Source organism: Pleurodeles waltl, chromosome 7 (assembly GCF_031143425.1).
Source record: "Pleurodeles waltl isolate 20211129_DDA chromosome 7, aPleWal1.hap1.20221129, whole genome shotgun sequence".
Taxonomy (NCBI): Eukaryota; Metazoa; Chordata; class Amphibia; order Caudata; family Salamandridae; genus Pleurodeles; species Pleurodeles waltl.
Window position 1 is genome coordinate 602,134,887 of NC_090446.1, and position 16,938 is coordinate 602,151,824.

At 45.1% G+C, this 16,938-nt stretch overlaps 2 protein-coding genes across 5 annotated transcripts in view; one reads left to right on the plus strand and one right to left on the minus strand.

Moving 5' to 3' along the window:
- The window catches only part of PRELID1 (PRELI domain containing 1), a 232,218-nt gene that overhangs the window by 67,973 nt on the left and 147,307 nt on the right, over positions 1-16,938 (minus strand). The window lies entirely within an intron of this gene.
- The window catches only part of RAB24 (RAB24, member RAS oncogene family), an 80,006-nt gene that overhangs the window by 15,932 nt on the left and 47,136 nt on the right, over positions 1-16,938 (plus strand). The window lies entirely within an intron of this gene.

The following is a 16,938-nucleotide window of genomic DNA, read 5'->3' on the forward strand; positions in this document are numbered from 1 at the left end:
ACGAAAAACCCACTGCCCATAATAAGGTCTTTGGGTTGCTCGGCGTGGTGCCGTCGTGGGTGCGCCTTTCCACCAGTCACTTGAAATGCCATTTGGTTCCGCCGGTGCGGCCCAGTATACAGGAGCTCAGTACATGTAGGACCAGTGTCAACTAAGTTCGGGGGATTGGCTGAAACGGTCCATTCCTCGCTCTTCTTTCGAGGTCCGGTCTCTGGAGTGAGTCACTGGCACCTCCCCCGACGGGGAGACCAGGATCGAATGGGCGTCCTCGTCTGCTTGGGCATTGGAGTTCCTCGGCCTTCCCCTTCTGGATCTGGTGCGTTTTCGACCTCTCCTCATGGTTGCATCTCTGCCTGGGCGTGATTCCCGGGGTCCCCCAGACGGATCGGCTGGTCCCTTACGGTTTCCGATACCTTCCTCCGTCAGCCAATCCCACGCCTCCTCGGGTGATTCAAAGAAGTGCGCCTTGCCAGCAAGGATTACCTTCAGGCGCGCTGGGAAGAGGAGCATGTATGAAAGTTGCATCACTCTGAGCTTCTGTTTCACCTGTTCGTACGATCGGCGCTTGGTTTGGACTTCTCGAGTGTAGTCTGGGAAAACCAAAATCTTCTGATTGTCCCAAAGGAGGTCAGGGGAGCGCCTGGCTTCTCTGAGGATCGCGTCACGGTCTTTGAAATTGAAGAAGCACGCTATCGTGGGTCTTCGGGGGCCGCCCGGGGGGGGGGGCGCGGGGCTAGGGCTCTATGCGCTCGTTCAATCGCGAACCATGGCGAAAGAGAGTTCTCCGGCATCCAGGATTTAATCCAGTTTTCTAGGAATTCGGTAGCTTTGCCATCTTCCGCTCCCTCCGGGACGCTAACGAATCGTAGGTTGTTGCATCTGGAGCGGTTCTCCGCGTCTTCCACTCTGCGGTGGAGTTCGCCGGTCCGAGTTTGTAGCTGAGCCACCTTGGCTCTGAGGTCGGTCAAGTCGTCCTTTGTCTGTGAGACACGGTTCTCCACCTCCGTAATGCGGCCCACTGCATTTCTGAGATCCTGTCTTACGAGGCCCATCTCTTCTCTCACCTCTCCAATCTTTGTTTCCACTGCCCGTTGCGAGGTTTGGATTGCCAGAAGGATAGTATTGACCCCGTCTGCAGCCTGTTCATTAGGCGGAGCGTCTCCTCTGGTTCGGGGGGCCGTTGGCGTGGTAAATTGGTCAATCTTCTGCTGGGATGGCTGCGCCTGTCTGGAGGCTCTGTCTTTACCCATGTTGTCCGATGGGTCAAGTAATTGCAGGGTTGGTCTATTGGGAACAGTGCATATCCATGACGGGGGGTCCTGTGTCTCTTGCCCAGGTGGGCCTGATTCAGGGTATTCACCCCGGGTGGGGAGCTCCAGTCAAGGGATGATCGGAGGTTGTGCAACGCCCGGAGGCGAGGGCACCAGGTCTGTCACCAGATCCGTAGGGGGGGGGGGGGGGGGCACCCCTCCTCTTCACGATATGCCCCAGGATTAGGTCAGCCGAGAAAGGGACTCACTCCTCGACGGGTCCGGGGCATTTGAAGTGTTTGGCTGTCGGGTTCCTCCGGGGCGGTGGTCTTCCATCGGGCAAACCGACTGTTGCCCTGACGTCCCCCCGGCGTGCCCGTTAGGCAGAGCTGCTGTGCCAGTTAGGTGCCACCCCTCAGTGGGCCGATTTCCCCCTCCGGGCACCGATTTTGGGATTTCAGTACGGGGGTCCACCTGGGCCAGGGCCCTCGTCGCTCCTCCTCGTCACCCCTGCCTCGCTCTTCTGTTCTCGCTCCCCGCGCCAGAGCCGGTGTGATTTCGGCGCTTCCCAGCCTGGGGGCGCAGTCGCCAGACGGTCTTCCGAGGGGGCGGGTGGGGGGAGGGGGATCCGCCCCTGGTCCGCGGTCAAGGCTCAACAGGGCACCGGGGCCCGGATCTCAGGCCCAATAGCCCGCTACGTGGCGGCGCATAGTGCTGTCTCCTGGGGCTTCAGAGGGTGCAGATTTCCAGCGCGCGACCCTCTGTACCTCCTACCTTCTGAGGTCGCGCTGCCTCTTGCCGGCGAACCGATAGTCGGGCTCCCGGTGTCCAGTCCGGCGGGACAAGGGGCCTCAATCAGTTTTGGAGCTCGTCGGCTCTGGAGCTGCGCACTCTCGGCCCCGCCGTCCTCTCATGCGGCCATCCGCCAGGCCTCCTCCCGGGCGCAGCAGAAGGCGCAACACCCCCGGGTGCGGTCCCGGGGGATTGGTTCGCTGTGTGCTTGCTCGACGGCCCCGGCTGCAGGGCGGTCCCCGCCTCGGGTGCGGCCTGGTCTTCGGGTCGGCACCGCCCCTAGACGGTCACAGGCACCCCGAGCTCCAGATTTCGAGCTCCCGGCGTCAGAGGGCACCAAGGCACCCCTCAAGTCCCGGTTGGGACAGAAGCAGGATCATATGCGGTAGTGGATTTGGGCGGATGACGGAGGGGTCCGGAGCACTCTTAGAGTGCGACCGCCATCTTGACGCCCGTGGCCACGCCCTCCCTAACCCCGTATTTATTAGCGGTAGTCCTTCCTCTGATCTGATGGCACCGACACAGAGGAAGGACTAGAGGAAACTAAAGTAAATTTAAGTAGTGGCGTCGCCGTTGGATGACGGCGCCATTTTTGGAAAGGGGAAACTAATTGAATACTAAACGACGAACAAATAATTAGGTACAAGAAATAATATGCAGAAACGAAAAAACGGAGAAAAGAAACTGAGAAAGGAGTATAATAATGAGTAGCTGGGCTATACATTGGAAAAGATAATGCTAACTCCTATGTGTAATAAAAAAGAAAAGGGAGAAAGAAAATAAAAAATTGAAAGTCGAGCAGCAAATGATAAAGAGCATTATAGTCTGGGTGACATGACAACTGAGAGGCAGATGTTACTATGTCATGATGTTACTATATCATATGGAGGAGGTAGCTATACTGGTACCTCATATGTTATTCCATATGCTGGTAACATGAGTGGCATGAAAAATAAGAGACCGGTATCACTATATCTCATATTTCGGGGTAACTAAATTGGTGCCACTGAGCTAATCCCAAGGGGTAATTCCTCCCTATATAAAAGCAAGTTAAAGGAAAAGAAAAAACAAGTGGAATATAAGCCAAGACTAAAAAGGAACAAAAGTAAGGAGCTCATCGGGCTCGTTACATCAACCAATAATGCCACTCATGGTCCTTATTTAGGCCATTATTAACAGTATCATAGTGAATAATCATCTGGATTTCCTCTTGACATAGACGCAAGGGTAGATTGCCCCCCCTTGGGGACAATGTGATGCGTCGAAGACCACAGAAGGTGAAGTTACGCTCATAGGGATGACCTTCATTATAGTGTTCCACAAGGGGTGCCTTGACTTCCAATTTTTGAAAGTGTTCTTGAATTCGAATTTTAAGAGGGCGAATGGTACTTCCAATGTAGGCTTGTTGACAGGGACACCATATTATGTAATCAATGTTGGTACTTTCACAGTTGATAAAGTCTTTGATCACAAAGTCCTCGCCTTTAATGGTTATTGTAGTGGATTTGGTAAGACCTAGTTTGCAAATGGAGCATTTAGTGCAGGTATAAAAACCCTTTGGTTTTGGAAAGAAGGGTCCAGATGGTTTTGTTTTGAAGAAAGAAGGGCAAAGTTTGTCCCTAATATTGGGGGCTCGACGGAAGCCTATTTGTGGGTGATTGGTGATATATTTATTAATGGAGGGATTGTTTTGTAATAGATACCAGTGTCATGCTTCATCCTTGGGCCTGCTCCTCGTTCAACCCTCCTCTTTGGACCGGCGCTGCAATGTCCAATGGGCCTCGCAAGGGGGCTCTTTGCCAGAGATCTTTAGAATTATGCTGTTTGATTGAGTACAGGGATGTACTGGCCCTGTGGATAAGGGAAGTGAGGGACTGGAAAAAGAATGTTAAAATTGACTATAGAACCCCTAACCCTATATATTTATTTTAAAAATATGCATCACCATGAGGCAAGGGCACATCTGCTTCATCTCCCTCCTATCAGCATCAGATCGCCAGAACACAGAATCAATCATGGACAGAGATCAGTTATCCTCACGGGAAGGATGGCACACCTCCGCGTCCTGAGCATGTCTGAGATCTGAATCACTCACCCCTTTCCATCTGGTATCGGCCCTTTATACTTTGAGCAAACAAGAGAGGACAATTCTAGAAACTCCCTCTCACAGCAGAAGTTTTTTATTAAAGAAATGCTGATTACTTTAGGCCAGCTCTGAAAAGAACACGTCAGGACTTGGCCAAAATCCCAAAGTAAATGTAGTACTGGTGCAAATGTAAAAAATGAGCTTGTCCTCCAAACGCTGGTTACAGAAGATGAGGTTTATAATTTTCTTTAAGTATAGCAAAATAACAAGAGCCACAGCTACAGTAGTCACCTGATGAGAGGTTCAGGCTAACTGCCCCTCACCAGGAAAACAAAAGCAAACATTCCAACAGAATTGGAACAGGACTGCATCAGGAAGAAAGAACACCCACATTCCATACTACAAAAAAGACATACACTACATAATCTCCCTTTCTTTAACAAAACTAACTAAGGTCATAGTCTAACAATTTTACAGGCAGTTTGGAGACCCTTTTCGTAGCAACAGAATCCTGTGAAAGAGGAAAAGAAGAGTTGTCAACATTTACATCTTTGATATTAGAAATGTTCTCCGGTACTACAGATGATCCAGAACCCGGTACATCAGGAAACTTATTTGACATGGGAACTGTACACTGTTCAGTACTCCCTTGCTTTTCTGTTTAGAAAATTATAGAATCATCCTTAGATATAACACATGTTTTATTGTAAATCTCCTTCTGTGCATCGGAAATGTGTACCAACCTACTCTTATTCCACCAACCCTTACCTGTCAACAGAACTGCACTATTGGAGACCGCTCAATCCTAAAAGGAGAGGAGAACTGAGACATCCCTTTGCTAACCTTGTAAGGTTTTTTGATGAGTACCTATTGCCCTACATCGTTTCTCATGTACATGTTTATGGAAATCAAAATATTGTTTATGTTGAGCCTGTTTTATCTGCACCCTTTCCTAAACAGACGGCTGAAAATGTTCAGGACATTTATGTGCACATTCTAGCCAATTGGGAAAAACCCTTGACACACATTTCCTTCCCCTCAATAACTCAAAAGGAGACACACCCATAGTAGAATGAGGAGTAGAGCGATAGGCATTAACCTTTTCTCAAAAAAACTCAACACATCTGTGCCAGAAGAAAGAGCAGATTGACTGCCTTCTTTGAGAAAGCGGTTTACTCTTTCAACTAAACCATTTGCTGAAGGACTGTACAAGGCTACTTGCAGATGTCTAATATCATATTTAGGGAGAAAAGATCTAATTTCACCGGAAACAAAGTGAGTACCATTATCCGTAACTATTTCTTTAGGGACCCCTTCAATAGAAAAAACATTTTCAAGAAATTGAATAACAGATTAAGTATTTGGTGACTCTACAAAAGAATAGTACATTCATTTTGAAAAGTAATCAACAAGAACAATTAAGAACTTATTATTAGAAGTGAGTAGGCTGAATGGACCCATGAAGTCCAAAGTCACTTTCTTCCACGGTTGATCGGGAATGGTACAGGAAAAAGGGGTTTCTCAGCTGTTTTCCAGTGTTTTATCAGAAACAATGCACTGTGGGCACAAATTAATGAAAGAGGAAACTTGGCTGTTAAAGCCAGGCCACCAATAGTGTTCTCTGATTTTCCTGCATGTAGCAGTAATCCTTAAGTGACCCTCGTGCGCCAAAGAAATCAGTGTTTTTCTAAACCAGTAGGTGGAATAAAACATCCCCCCTCTAATGCAGATGCCATTTTCACACAATAGCTCTGCTGAAATCTGAGCAAAAGGTTTCAATACTACGAATAGGTGGCCAACCTTTTTGCATGACCGCCATAACTTTCAATAACACGTCATCATGAGATGTGGCTTCTAGCCATTCTTTTTCAGAAATAGCACCATGGAGCTCTGACACTGGTAGCAACAACATATTTATTATCTTCATCAATATCAGTAACATCTGGTAGTGGTAACCGCGAAAGGCAATCTGCGCTGAAGTTCCTCGCACCTTGTATGTAATGGATGGAAAAATGATACTCCTGTAGCTTAGAAAGTAAACGTACAAGTCGAGCAGACGCTTTGCCTAAACCATCCCCCTGAAGTAAATAGACTATGGGTTTATGATCTGTACATAGTTCAAACGAATTACCCCATAAATAGGTCTTGAATTTCTGAACTGCCCAGACACAGGCTAGCGCCTCCCTTTCTATTGTGCTGTAATTCCTGTCAGAATCAGTAAGACTCCTGAATGGAAAAGCAGTAGTGGTTTGCCTGCTATTAACAAACTGACCAAAAACAGCTCCCAGACCTTTCAAGCTGGCATCCACATTGATGAAACACTTCTGGCCCTGAACAAAGGGGCTTAAGGCAAGAGCCTTGAGCACTAAATTCTTGGTGGTAATTAAAGCCTCATCAACATCCGTGGACCATGTAAATTTTGCACCCTTTTTGAGTACATTTCTCATGGGTTGAACAATGGAAGCATAGTTGGGAACAAACCGAGCATTGTATACACACAAACCCAAAAATGACTTTAGGGAATCTTTGTCGGTGGGTGCTGGAGCTTTGAATATGGCTTCTACATTGCAAAATTTTGGTTTGATACCTTCAGGGGACATGGAATGGTCAAGATAATCAAGTTGTTGCACAAAAATTTTGCATTTCTCTGGCCTGATGGTGACTCCCCTATCATTGAGGATACTGAGCACTCTCTCCAAAACAACGAGATGTTCATTCCTATTTTTTGTGAAAACAAGATTGTCATCCTAGAACGCTTGTACATTTTGTAAATCTCTAAACAGGTAATCCATAAGTCTCTGAAAAACACTAGCTTCTGAGGCAAGACCAAAAGGCAACCTCAGATACTTGTATGCTCCAAAAGGTGTGATAAAGGTAGTAAGATCTTGCGACTCAGCATTCAAATTGATCTGATGGTAAGCAGCATGTAGATCAATAACAGAAAAATATTTTGATTCTCCTATATTGGCTAACATTTCATGTATCCGGGGCAGAGGATGACAATCAACAAGAATGTTATTGTTAAGAGACCTGAGGTCTACACTCAAACGAAGCTCTCCTGTTTTTTTTTTTTTTCCTAGCTAGAACAATGGGAGAGACCCATTCTGATGACTCATTGGGAGTTATAATACCTTCTCGCTCCAAATTTCCAAGCAGTGTCTTCAAATCTTCCCTAACCCTGATGGGTTCTGGCCTGACTTTGTGTGAAATTTGTTTGGCATTGGGTTTCAACTTGATTTTGTGCTGGAAACCCAAAACAGATCTCAGACCTGAAAACATTTGGAAATCATAGCAAACAAAACATCAGAATGTGTTTCCACAGATAGCACCGGTAGTTCACCCAACACAATCGGATCAACTTGTCCAGGTCTGAGATGAATACCTAACCTGGCCAAGTCCATCCAACCGACTATGTTTCTCCCATTAACACCTATGTAGATTTTGGTCCAAGTGCTCCTGCCAAGAATTTGTTAACATGCAAAAAAATATCCAAGCAATTCAATCTTTTAGTCGCCAAATTCCTTGGGATTGATATCAGGATTTTCCAATTTAAAAGTAGTCGCACAAAGAGAGTGAAAGTACTGTCAGCTAAAATTGTGATGGGTACACCTGAGTCAGCCATGATTGAAAGTGATCTACCATCAATCAGAGCTAGACACATAGGTCCCTTAATGTTAACATGAGACTGATCACTATCAGTAGTAAGAATTACATTAGCAAATCTGTCCGAACAATTTTGAACTTGTGAATTGTAGCCATCTATAGAGTCTTGAGACGAGCCAACTTCAATATTGTGTATCCTAACACTTGCGTTTGAATGTAGAGAGTTACAAACTGCTTAAAAATATCCCACTTTTTTGCACCTCATACATTTCTTGCCTATCGCTGGACATGAAGAATGGTTACCGAGGTGGTTGCGTGAGCCACACCCGTAACAATTTTATTTATTTTTTTCCCTTCACATTTCTTACATTTGCAATAGTATAGTCGCCATCTATAATACAAGAAACAGGTGAGAGACCATCTTGGTTATTAAAAGCTTGTGTGGAAACAATGGATCACTCATTGCTCTTGGCAATGTCCATGACTTCAGAAAGGGAAGGATTCCTGCAGGTAAGTAACTTTTCTTGATTTTTTTTTTTTTTTTTTTTTTTTTTTAGAAAAGCAGTTGAAGACAAACTGATCTCTGATATATGTGTCAAAGGAATTCTCAAATTCTCATGGTGCTGCTAAAATGTGCAAAGCTGCAATATATTCCCCCAACAACTCATCACTAGATTGTTTGTGTTTGAAGAAACTGTGTCTCTCCAAAAACAAATTAGACTCTTCAGCAAATTGTTTCTTTAACCCTCTCAATCGCCTCAGTATAGACATTCCAGACACTGTCCCAGCTGGGAGCAGGTACTTGGGGAAGATTGTCAAAAACATTTTGTCCCACTACTCCTAGGAGGTTAAATAGTAATGTAAACTTCCTGGGTGGTTCATACGAAAGCTCATCTATGACTGCCAAATAGTTTTCGGTTACACTCCTCCAACGTTTCACATTTTAACTCAGGTTTGCCAGGTCTTGACAGAAAAGGAGGAGGATTAATAACACTTTGCGGTGTTGCAATGAAATTGACCACAATAGTAGAAAGTAGTGGCTAATAGTAACTAAAATAATAAAATTAATGAAAATAAATAGAAAATGCAGGCTTCAAAAGTATCCTTTTTTTCTTTTAAATGAACGATGTAAAATTAATATGTAGGCTTAGAAGTAACTCCTTAAAATAAAGCGAACAATGGCAGTATGGGACAACATTAATTACTATAAGCTATGAAGAAGTCGTCCATCAAAGTCTATTGGAATACGTGGAAGTGTCCCAATCTTCCAAGATGGCGGCTAGACGTCAAACGACGTGAGGACGCCTTTTTCTGGAGCAGATAGGGCTTGTAAAGACGAGCATCAGGAGAAACGTGCTGCACGTGTGAAGCCAAGTGCTTAACAGAATGTCAGCACGAGCTGGAAGACGCACGCGGAAAATCCAACGGTAAGAGGCAACAGCCGCATAGGCACTCACGAAAAGAACGTGGTATAACAACAAATAATGTCTTGAGAAACAAGCCTGCACCACGCACCTGAGGTAATCGGCTGAAAATGGAAAGATCCGATGCAGCAGCCAAACGTCTGTGGCTCTTGAAAGTGTGACTCTATAATCCAAGCAATCACCGTAGTACCCCACTCCTGGTACCAAAATGTAGCACCGGCGCAATTGTAAAAAATTAGCTTGTCCTCCAAGCGCCGGTCACAGAATTGGAACAGGACTCCATCAGGAAGAAAGAACTCCCTGATGCAATCACATTCCATACTACAATAAAGACATACACTACATCGCCCCTTCAAAACAAAACCGTTCCCTGCCATCCTAGAACATTATCAGCCTGAGCCCTCGGTGGGAAAGAACACGAAAACAAGCAGAATAAAAACATGACAACGTGGAAAACTACTTGCAGCTTTTAACGTGGCGGTGGCTAATGCTAAAATAAAGTCTGTAGGCAAAATGAAGCTGGTGGTCAGTAATGTAACAGTGTGCTGCTAGGCTAAGTGCAACGTGGAGTCAGTGGTCAAAACACAAATATCATTACAGTGAGGGTTGCAAGCACATTATGGCTGTGCTCAGGATGGGCTTTCGGGCAATTGACTCCCGAATGTGATACTACTGTGCGCCGGCTGGACCAAATGGGAGAGCGCCAAGATAGGCAGGACGTGCACATAGCGGGAGCTGAAGAGCCTATATCTGGCCTAGAAGATGCCATGGTGGTTAAGAGACTGGAGAGATTTGAGGCCCTGCTTAAGGCAGTGGCAATTAGGAATGAAGACTTAGCGTGTGTGGCCAGAGGGCAATAACGTCTGCTTCCTAGGAACCACAGAGTCCTTGAATACAGGCCGTCTTGAGGTGTTCGTTGAACAACTACTCTCCAACCTATTGGGACGCCAGAACTTTACTCCTGCAGTTGTCGTGGAACGTGTATACAAGTCCCTTGTCCTTTGCCTGAGGCTCTGCCACAACCAATAATTGCCAGGCTCCCCAACTTCAGAGGTCTTGCTTCGGCACTTTGACGGGCACGGAACTCCGCCAGGCTAAACCATGTCATCGCTGAGCATACATATTGCAGGGTCGATCAGACTCTTGGTTCTTCTGTACCCACTCGCCGTACACTTCTGTAGTAGTTCAATTGACAATGCTCTTATTTTGATGACCGCATTAACCCATCTATGACCTAGAAGACACATTGACTTAGTCCGAAAGCAGGACCACCCGACGTGGTGTTGATACTTCCTTAAGGTTTATACCACAGCTGAGGTGGGGAATTGTTTTGTTGATTTTTGTTCATATTCGGATTCACTTGGCATGTTTTTGTCAGGTGGTGGGAGCTACATTTCATTGGGCTGTTTGTTAGCTTGTTCCCATTTATTTACATTAGTATATTACAGTGCTCCTGTACCATACCAGATGCACCTTAGTTCATTCATGTTCTTTGCTGATGACCACACGTAATGGCATGAACCCATTCGCAGACACCACGTTCATGTCCTGGAATATCTGAGGACTCAACAATCCTCGCAAAGGAAAATAATTCAGACAGTATTTGCATCGTCATGGCCTTGAAGTCGCCTTCTTACAGGAGACTCATATTTCACCCAGGCCCTCACACACATTTACAAACTCTTGGGGCACATACCGATTATTTTCCAGCAGATTGATTCATAAAAATATACCTTTCAAGCCCTTTAGCACATTTCACTCAGCGCCCCAAAACACTTGGACACAAATAGACTTTTAGCTAATATTAGTCACGCTCCCTCTATGGCTTCGTTCTATCACACAACTCCCACGGACACTCTCTGACCACTCCACTGTGGTATTGACCCTAGCATTCCTGTTGGGGGGGGGGGGGCCTTGAATTCCAATGATGTCCCAGTGTGGGGCTCCACGACAAACTTTTCCGCTCCTAACCGCCATCATTTATTACTTTGAATTAAAAAAAGACTCTGTATAATCTCAGGCTACTCTGTGGGAAGCATATGTCTAGCTATGCACTCTGGGATATTGTGTGACATACGCAGGAGCCTGTCTCCCATAGATACAGCCCTGGCAGAATTGGAACATGCAAATGCCCATCACACCACTGAGGCTAACCAGCATGCTACATTCCTAGCTCAGATCCCAAGACCTAGAGGAGCAGGAGAACCACTACTTGGGGACATATGCGAGCGCTCGCTGATATGGCGATAGGAGTGGCTGGAACGGACACTGGCAAGGCTCTTACGACCTCCCAGAGGTACATCATATATACCAGAGTTGCAATGCTCAGATGGCACTTGAGTCACGGATACTGTAGGCATACGGAACAAGTTACTTAATTATTACACCCACTTATATTCTACACGTCTAAGTGATGACCCTACTGAGGGGGCAAACTACTTAAACGAAATAGCTAGGGTCTGGCTTCCAACTGCACACCAACAGCTTCTTACTGAACCTTTTTCCACTGAAGAGGTTAGTATGACTATTGACTCCATGGACAGCACCAAGGAACTTGGCCTTGGTGGTTATACGGGCGCTTCATTAGAAGGCTTATAAGCATATACTATTGCTGCTCCTCCTTGCTATGTATTCGAAAGCCTTGGAGATATGTGTGCTTCCTCCCACACTTCAGGAAGCTGCAATAATTCTCCTTCTGAAACTGGGTAAATGCCCTCAGTGATGTGGATCCTACTGGCCGCTATCACTCCTAAATTTTGACAATAACATTTTGGCCAAACTCCTGGCAACCAGACTTACACTTCTGATGGAACAGATTATTTTCCCGGCCCAATCATGCTTCATCCCACACCGCTCAGCATCCCTTAAACTATGAGCGGTCTTCACAATATGTAATAGAATTTTCCACACAGTCCATGTGGCAGTCGCCCTACTAGATGTTGAGAAAGCTTTTGATTCATTGGAATGGCCATTCTTACATGTCACACTCCATAAAATGGGCTTCCCGCACATTTTCTCCTCCCTCATCATTCTCCTCTACACATTCCCTACAGCCCAGATTAGGGTAAATGTTACCCTGTCAAACCCATTGACAGCCAGGAGGGGGATACGGCAGGGTTGTCCCCTTTGCCGTTGCTGTTTATTAGAGCCATGGATCCACTTGTACACAATTTATAGGCGAAACATGTACACCGGGGCTTGCAATTCAAACCAGGCCCGCTCTTAATTTAGTTTTAGGCTGATGACCTCCTGTTGTTCGTGCAGATCCCTGTGGATAACCTGGACCCAATACTTCATGAAATATTTAGATACAGGATGTTGTTGCCCTCCACATCAACTGGACTAAATCAGAGCTAATTTCACTAACAGATGTCACCACCCAGGTGCATTGTGACTTTCCCCTCACTTGGTGTGATGGTCCACTTCGATATCTAGACATTAATATTAATTATGAAAAGAAACAAATCATATTTTTGAACTATGGCCCAGCAATAGATAGACTGAATACAGGTAGAACACTGGATCTGCCTCCCATTTCCCATGGTGGGACGTATTGCTATTATAAAAATTATAGTGCTCCTCGCTTTCTGTATTTTGTTTTCAAAACATCACCATTCCGCTCACCAATGTGTTTTTATTTTGTATTTTTGCGACCTTGTGGAGTGTGCTGTTGCGACTTATGTGGGCAGGCAGCCTTGCATTGGGTGGGACACCCCTGTACTTCATATGAATGTGTGGGGGGGAGGGGGTCACGGAGTTCCTCACTTGCATCTATACTACCTAGTTGCACAGTGCCACTATGCTTGGCATTGGTATCATGCTGATGCTCGCATACCCTTTTCCAAACCAGAGCAAGATTTTGCAGCTCTGACACCACTGAGAGTGCTATTACTGGCAGGTCTCACCATAGACCTGCAGGATATACAACCCCTGGCCTGCTGGGCCTGGAAAAACCTGGCTCAGATGATGGGTGGACAGGCATACTGCCCAGCGATTCCATTGTAACGGGAACAGCTGCTCCAGTGCACACTTACCAAACTAGATTTACACACCCCTCTGAGACCGCTTCCCTGATGGGCATGTTTTTCCCCGTAGGGAAGATGACCGATGCCTCACATATGGACCATTTTATGCTCTGATGCCTTCAGAGTCCAATTATGGCTCTTGTCCAATCTCATCCTTTGGCCCCTGACGAGTTCACCCCCCTGATGTTGGTAATCACAGACAGCAACGGTGATAGGCTAATCCCCACCAAACTGTATCACACTTGCTTGGACCTATTTCTGACTCAAGATTCCAGTCTCCGAGCTACATGGGAGTCTGACTTGGGATATCCCTTTGTTGACCAGATCTGGGCTGCCTGCTGTCCAAAGACATAACTCGTTTCTATTAATCATTGCCATAGGCTTATACATTATAAATTCTTGCAAAGAGCATATGTCACCCCCACAATGCTTAGACCCTACCTAGCGACAGCAGACGTTACCCATATGACATGGAAGTGCAAAATTAGTTCCTCATGCTGGAAAGCAGTGTTTGATGGACGAAACATGATGACACACACTGCACTTGCACCCAACCCCATTGACAGCCCAGCTAGGTTATGTACAGGACATACCCAAATCACTCCGTAGACATGTCGCAATCGCCCTGCTACTAGCCAAGCGAGAAATAGCAATACACTGGGGTAGAATCGTGGATTAAGAGTCTAATGAACTGTATGCAGCTCTGCAACTGCCTACCTTCAGACCAAAAGACATCTGGCAGCCACTGAAGGACTACCTTTTGACATTGGCCTCCAAAGATTCGGGTCAATCCTTGTGAACACATTGTTGCACCCCGCTGTGGGCACTGCCTGCCTTGTTTTACATAGGTGGATACTGTGTGAACCTTGGACTTCCATATTGTATCATTACATGGTGACGTTTGGTGCTATAAGGAGTGTTCATTATTATGTTTTGCCTCCTGTTATTTGTATTATGAACCAGCAAATTATCCTACTCCCATTCTAGGGAAGCGTGTCAATATTTGTATAGTATAATAAAAAAAATATTGATAAATAAAGTTAAAAAAAAAAAGTCACAAGGAAACTACTGACAGGATGACAAAAAATGTGTAGTGTCAAGTGCAAGACCTCAGTCGTATTCTGGAATGTACGAACTATGTATGACACAGGAAAGCTGGCTTTAGTAACATCTGTATGAAAAAAGGTCTTGTTTTGGAGCATAGGTCCGCTCAGATTTGCAAGTGACTCAAACTTGAGAAATTTAACAATTCCCTCCATTGTGGTGATTGTAGTGTGAACACAATGATTCCCTAAACTGTAGTTAGAGTGCATAAGGATTAAGGAAGTTTTATGTGGGCCTTGATTTTCATGATATTTTGATTAGGGTCTACGATTGTTTGCTTGAGGTGAAAGGTAATGGCATGGTGGTCACTCTTGGTAAGAAAATGCAACAATATTGAATCTATAAGCAAATATTGTGTCCACTGAGTATCTATTAGATTCGATGGGGTCAATTATCAACAAGTGTAGATTTATCGCTTTTAAGTTCAATAAGAGACTCCTACATAAGGTAGATTATCAAAGCAAATGTTGTAGTCTAAGGCAGTAGAGTCAAGAAAGGCTTCAGCAGAGGCTGAGTTGGGTGGGTCGGTAGATCAGCATAAACAAGTGTGCAGCTGTATAAGAATGTAAGGACCAGGCTAGTATAGATTCACACTGTGCGCATAACTTTTGGACACTGATGGTGGCTACTGTGCTATTAAAGACATCTGCTACTTCTCTGCTACTTTTATGGTTTGAGGTGAGGATTTGATAACATGGAGGGGTGCCCTCTTGGAGTGCTGGTGCAACATCTTCCTTAAGCCATATGTCATTTTGAGAGAGGGGCCATTGGGACATTTATGATTAGTCTAGGAGTTTCAATCTGTTCATGCTCCTCATTCATTAATGAGGATGGTGGAGTGCGAGCACTTTGGAAAAAGGAAAGAGGATGTTTGGGTGAGGTGGAACAAGATTGTGATCTGTACTCCTGCTGCACAGCATAAAGTAATATGGAAGAATTTTTTCCTACATTCAAAGTTTCATATAATGTGCAATATTTATTCTTTTGAATTGCTAAGTAATTGTAGTGCATCCAATCTAATGATGGTTCATTGGAGCCTGTAAACAATAGTGTTGAGTTGATAACCCTTTAACTTGATTATTATAGTCTACAATTCATTTCCGGCATACTTTCCCTTACAGAGGCAGAATCAGGTAATTATAATGTAAACAACAAAACCCCCATTTGGAAAGAAATACTTGTAACAGGGTAAAATTGTTTAGATCAGTGATACCGCATGCAGCCCTCCTGATCTTTACCTGCGGCCCCCTGCTCAACAGCAGGACTGGACTGCTGCCTACTTAAAAAGATGTTAAATAAAGGCAACTCTTTATTTAAACATTAATTGGAGGTAAAGAAAGGAAGTAACTAGGCTGTCCTGCACTTTTAGGACCACCTTCATTTTTAAAGACTTAAACTGCAGCAAAAAGTGTTTAAAATATAATAAGGTCTCTTAAAAAATCAAACACTGTATTTCATTAATATGAGTCGTTTCAACATCAGATTATTTCAGTGCATTAAGAAGTATTTTCTTTTTAAATGATAGTTTTCAAACATATATTCAGAAACATTAATTCCCTCCCCCAAAAAACAATGCCAATAGTGAACTAACAGGCAAGTCAGTTTTTATATGCACTCTTTGGGTGGCCTGGCATCCATTCGGGGCTCGGAAAATCTACTCGATCACTCGCAATGATCAGGCTGAGCTATTTTTAGGACTTACTCGCCCATTCTGGCTGGTTGATAAAGAACAGATATTCTCTTCAGTCAGAAAGTAGAGGGGCAATTAAAAATGCCTTTAAATCTTGTTCTTATGTCACGCTTGCTCTGTGTTCACAGACAGAGGTCAAAAGTCAGTTTGTTTTACAATGAATTTTCCTTCAGACTGCAGAGTTCCAGCACTTCATAAGGTGAACTGTGTGACCTGCTGTTTAGAGTATAAAATAAAAGGATAAGGGGTGTCAGGTTTTTCCTAACACCATAACAATTAAATGGCTAAGTCAACTATACAAACATTTCAAAATATATTTCAGTAGATGTGAAAGCCCATTTTTTTTGTATTTCTTTGTGATGAAGAAATATTCAACCCCTCGGGTGCCCAGGACATAACTGTTACATCTTGGGCAGCGCCGCGTGGGTTCCCAGGATGTAACCGTTATGTCCAGCTAGGGGCCCAAGGGGGAAGCGCTAGCGCTTCCCCCCAAGTGCCTGGCACCCCCCTCCCCTGGGCAGGGATGAAAAGGGAATCGCTTCACCTTCTACAGTGGCGTTTGATGAAGTTGCTGTCCTCCCCCACCGTGCTCAGCTTCCAGCGCGGATCGGAGGAGAAATGCTTTTGCATCGATCAGATCGGCCTATTTTGGAAGGCCCATCTTCCCCCAAGGGGGGCAGAAAGCCCACCAGCAACTGAGGAAGATTTTTTTCTCCAAAATAAGATGGTAGTGGTATGGCCATACCCCCCCCCCCCCAACAAATAAATGAGGCCAAAGTTGTTCTGCCTACCAGAGGGAGACAATTACCCCTCATCCATCCCTAGGGGGAGGGTGTGGGGGGGGGGGGCAGAAAGCATACTAGATGCCAGGGATTTTTAAAAGTATATAAAATAGTGGGGTGGTGGCTACCAACCAGTATGGGCCTGGTTACACCCCCACTCCAACTTTCAGCTCTCCCCTGCA